The sequence below is a fragment of the Lycium barbarum genome, chromosome 6, assembly GCF_019175385.1.
Source record: "Lycium barbarum isolate Lr01 chromosome 6, ASM1917538v2, whole genome shotgun sequence".
Classification (NCBI taxonomy): Eukaryota; Viridiplantae; Streptophyta; class Magnoliopsida; order Solanales; family Solanaceae; genus Lycium; species Lycium barbarum.
In genome coordinates this window covers 72,342,654-72,348,577 of record NC_083342.1, presented here as the reverse complement: position 1 = coordinate 72,348,577, position 5,924 = coordinate 72,342,654, and positions in this window count along the sequence as shown.

Sequence of the window (5,924 nt, the reverse complement as noted above, 5' to 3'; positions counted from 1 at the left end):
CTGTAGATGGCTCCTACGGATCTGCAGCTTCTCCCTGTCTACCTGTGGGCATGAGCACAGCATCCAAAAAGAAAAGGATGTCAATACGAACATTGTACTGAGTATGTAAGGCATATATCAAGAAACAAAGGAGAGAATAAGAAGATAAATTAAGTGCAAGAAGATAACCAGTAACTGCTTGCCTCTTAAGGAGGATCCATGCATGCGTACTCATAAAACATCGTATCATATATTTCTGTGGAACGTGCAGCCCGATCCATATATCATCACATATCAATATAATGCCGTGAAACGTACGGCCCGATCCATCACCCATAAATCCCGCGTCCGGGATGAGATCATAATATGCCAGCTGACCAGGTGGCTATGCGTCTATAGCGCCTCACCTTTCCCCATATCCCCTGAATACATATACATATCATATACTTATATAATATACATAGCATGCATGAGAGCCCAAGAAAAAGATATGGCTCTATCGGAGTGACGTAAGGTCGGTAACCTACAACTATATTATGGATTAATCATGATCGTCATGTCTCACCTTGAAGGAACAATTATTATAAGGGGGGACTATCAATGAAGAATACATATATGAATAATAACATCAAGAGAATACATAAGATAGGGTCATAATCTTATAAGAAGTCAATCCATACGTTTTTGGAATCTTAGAGAAAATGTAGTCATCATTCATGAATAAAATTGAGAAGTCAATACATGGCTAAACATTCTCATGTCGTCTTTGAAATCATAACATTGGAACCTTTAAACATAAAATCGGTCTCATCATAACATGCTCATCATATATGCTCGTCGTAACATGCTCATCATAGTATATACATGAAGACTCTAGAACAACTATACTTTATCGAGGTGACAGAAGGTCGTGAACCCTCGATTCCATTATGAACATTTATAACTATTTTGCCTCACCTCGAAGGGATTAATGTATGAGGTAAGTATAAGCAAGGAACGACATCATATCACTACTAAACTCATAACATTGCTCTTATCTCGTATAATTATTCATGATCTTAGACTCTTAGCCTTTAGGAACGTAGGAAAATCATGAGGATGAAAGAAGAATCATGTCCTAGGATTCATGCCATGGAAGAAAAGGACTAGCCTCACATACCTTGGACGTTTACCATTCTTATCGCTTGCTTGCTTCCCTTATGATGCACTCGTATATACCTTCAAGAGAGTTCATGCCGTCGTTAGTTAAGCAATTATAAAAATGGACTTCTATTTCTAGGGAAAATTGGGCAGCATCTCCTTTGTTTCTACTACGTTTCCCATATTCTATTTCAGCTCCCAAACATTCACAACAATAACCACAATATAGAAACCAACAATCCTCGCTTATATATACATTTTGCAAAATCCACCAATTTCCTCCAATTTCTCCACATTTAGTGGTTTTAGCCTATCATCACATCTCCTCATGCATCACACTTATCCCATGGTCTAAACGTTACTTATAATGTATTCATGATCACAACATATCAACATTCATGATTTCCACCCAACAACCATTCAATTGTGACACTACTCATCCTTCTAAAAACTCATTTTCCATGTTTCTTCTACAATCCAAGCATCTTAGCCTTCCAATACCTTAAGCAACATAGTAAAATCATGAGACATACCTTAGATGATGGTGGAACAAGCTTTGAATGGAATTCTTCCTCTTGCACCAAAGTATCACTTCGCCTCCTTAGGGTTTTCTTGAAGAAGATGAATCCTACTTGAGTTTCATATGCTTTGCTCCATGGATTTTATGTTGTTGATCTTCAATTCCCCCTTGAATTTTCTTATGGATGAATGTTAGAGTATTCTCTAGAGGGTTCTTGAAGTGAAGAGTGGAAATGAAATGAAAATAAAATGGAAAGGGGCCCTTATATTTAAAATTGAAATTTGGCCGACCTACTTTATACGGACCAACATACGGTCCGTATAATTTTTACTAACCGTATAATTTTTACTAACTGTATGTTGGACCGTATGTTTAGTCCAGTGAGCTATATTGTGCTGGGCCAGATCCACAGTTGTACATACGGTCCGTGGATTTTATACGGCCAGTATGTCTGGCCGTATGTTGCCCAGTTTTTCGAGACTTGTTCTCGTCGACTCGTTTGATCTCCGATCCTTATGGAACCTTATTAGTACTTTCTTAACACCTCAATACCAATCTTCGGGACGTTATAACATTTCTTTAACCATCACTATGCCATCGCAGAAGCGTTACTCATTATTTTCATCTGATACACAACATATGGTCTGCTTTTCCTTACTAACTTTCGTTCCTCATCTCGGATGTCTTGAGAATCTTAATTAGGGCCATTTATATCATTCCTTGCTCGTCAAAACATCGCATATGTTATGTCCTTCGCTGACCCATTCACTGTACATGTACGGAGGATTTCCAAGGTGTAACAGTATTGATGACTTGTTTGATCAGTTACAGGGAGCTTTTGTGTTCTTAAAAATTGACTTAAGGTCAGGGTATCATCAATTGAAGATTCGGGAGAATGTTCCTAAAACAGCTTTTCAGACCAGGTATAGGCACTATGAGTTCTTGGTTATGTCGTTCGGGCTTACTAGTTCCCTAGCTGCGTTCATGGATCTAATGAACGGTGTGTTTAAGTCCTTCTTAGACTCTTTCAAAATAGTGTTCATTGATGATATCCTGGTGTACTCTAGAAGTAAGGAAGAGCATGAGAAACATTTGAGAATTGCCTTTGGGTTATTGCATGAGAAGGAGTTGTATGCTAAATTCTCCAAGTGTGAATTCTGGTTGAATTCTGTGTCTTTCTTGGGGCATGTTATTTCGAAAGAGGGTATTATGGTGGATCCTCAGAAAATTCAGGCAGTCAGTGTCACGCCCCAAAACCCACCCTAGACGTGACTGGCATCCGACGTCATGAATAATATCAGAAGAACCTAAACGATGCAATAATAACACTTGAACCCGCCAGGTTCAACATTCGCCTCCAACAGTTTATAAAATAAATGTAAACAGATATATGAATTAAATCAGCGGAAGTCTTTAGTAATCAATACTTAGTCAAACGTAACAACGTGCCCGAGAGTTAATCAATAGCTCAACAACTACCCATAAGAATGTATACTATGGAGCTTCTAAGAATAAGGAATAAATGTCTAACTCATTGGGGCGCAGCCCGGAAACTAATATAAATAAATGGAATCAATAAATGGGGTGTCCCACGAAAAAACATGTGGGCTAACCAAAATCAGCAGCACCAGCAAGTTCTTTTAAACGTTCTGAATGTCACGAACCTGCTCTTCTTCGTTACCTAACATACCATAAAAAACAACAATAGTATTCCTGAGTACTTCATACTCAGTGAGTGCCTCGGGGACAATAAATAATAAGAAAATAGAGTACAATAATACGTAAAGAAATTAGTCCTGAAAATCATGTGAAACCAATTTAAGAACCGTTATTCAGTTTGTGTATCTCAATAAGAATTATCAAAACCGATTATGAGGCCTCTTGTCAAGGTACAACTTCAAGTATACCTTTCAATTGATTATAATTAACAACCACAATTCCATGAGAAAATAGGAATATCACACATACCAATACAGGCCCAAGAATAGAGCACATCGAAGGGATGACCGTAGAGGTTCTCTTGTCACAGCGCACCACACCGGAATATAAACTTCAACGGTGGCTATCCTTCCTCCTGAATAGTTAGGCATAATCACACCCCAGGTAGCGAACCCGGAAGTGGCCACTCTTCCTCCCGAATGGCTAGGCATTATCATACTAGGATCTATAGTGGCTACCCTTCCTCCCGAGTAGCTAGGCCAAATGCAACAATCAAATTCATAGCATGGAAGCTGACTTATAGCATAGAAGCTAAATCACAATTATCTCAATGTTGTCACACCATCCATTAGCATTAAGTTTGAAAATGTTTCCACTTCTTTGAACAAGGTTTAATTGTCATTGTTTCTCATGAATGCCTCATTACCGACCATTAACCTTTATTATTGATCATCTTTTATAAAGGAAAAACAGTTGGCATCACATATACATATATAGGGTATAGTACAATTAAGGTCTAATGTATGCTTGTCCCCTCACACACACTAACCATAATCAAAGCATGAAATAGGGTTTCAAAAGTATGGAAAGTTCACATTTTTATTCAATAAAGAACTTTTGGGAAGGGAGACATACATTCCAAAATAAGGTTTTCAAAAAGAGACATACGTCAAGGAAGGTTTTTAAAAGAGATACATACCTTAGTATGTTAAATAAAGTTTAACAATTCACTTTTCTAGTGAAGAACACCCAAGCCCTAGCTTGAATCACTTTAGGAAGAATTATGTTGCAAACCCTAGGTTTTAGCCACAAGAATCATGTTAAGAATCATGGGTTTGATGTTAGGATCGATAATTAATGATTAAGATGTTCTTACCTTAGTGTTGGAGCCCTAGAGAGATATTTTTGTCCTTATGGATTTTGAGAATGAAAAGAATGGAAGAAAACTAAAACTTTGCAACTTATATAATTTTAGTCTGTCAGGCACAATTAACAGTACAAACGACGGAGCATTGAAAAGATCGTCGGAGCGTCGATCTGCTCCATTAAAGTCGTGAAATTTCTAGTGAGCAACTTTCTCTTCCATACTTTCTACAGTGAAAAGGATAGAGCGTCGAACAGATCGATGGTACAAAGGACGACCGTCAAACCTCCTTTTTGTGAAACTGCAGTGAATTTTCATTTTGACCATCTCCTATTGGGTTTTTAGCCTAAAGTCATGCACGTAACCCAACACATAAGGTTCCAAAGGACTCGTACAATGCTTCACACTCTATATGGATTTACGGGATGTTACAGTCAGGGAATGGGCTAGGCCCACATCAGTGACCGAGATCCGTAGTTTTGTTGGTCTGGCTAGCTATTATCGTCGGTTTGTGAAAGGGTTTGCCTCTATTGCTTGCCATTTGACTCGCTTGACTCGGAAAGAGGTACCATTTCTGTGGTCCGATGAGTATGAGGAGAGCTTTCAAAGGGTCAAGACCTTGTTGAGTACAACACCGATTCTAGAATTGCCCATGGAGGGCAAGGATTTTGTTGTTTATTGTGATGCTTCACGTTCTGCTTTGGGTGCGGTTGTCACGACCCAAGCCGATGAGCCGTGAAGAGTGCCCAACCATTACTGACCAAGCACCCCTAAACTCGTACTTGCACTATGCTGAGTAACCTGGTGGCCTATTTTTACTTATATCTGAGCTATGCCAACTTCTGTAAAATTAATACAACAAACTTTACATCAAAACTCATAAACCATGCATATAAATATATAAGCGTATGTGCTAAGGATAACAACGCAGGCCGACTTGGCCACTATATATGCTGTACGCAAAATAATAGATGATAGAACTACATGACGTTCAAACTATATACAACTGTCTACAGACCTCTATGGAATATAAACTATAGAAAATATAGGACAAGGCACTGTCATACCCATATATCTACATATCAAGATAGCATACCAAAAGGGCTGCAGCTCCGAACCAAATGGAGCGCACAGACTGCGGCTGAGGGGAGTTCCTACTGGTCTGGATCGTCTGGCTGACTACCTGAACCTGCGGGCATGAACGCAGCGTCCACAAGAAAGGACGTTAGTACGAATAGTGTACTGAGTAAATAAGGCATGAATAACTACATAACAAGAACTATGGAACATAACATGAGATAAAGAAATAACCTGTACATCTGATTGCCTCATAAGGCGAATATCATGCATGCTTATCTTTCTTTTAAAAAACTATTTCTCATACATATATAAACATAATCATTAGCCCGCGTCTGGGCCTCCCTTGTCTGGGGTAACCATCTCACGCCGCCCACTAGTTGTGCTGCCCGGCCATATACGCAC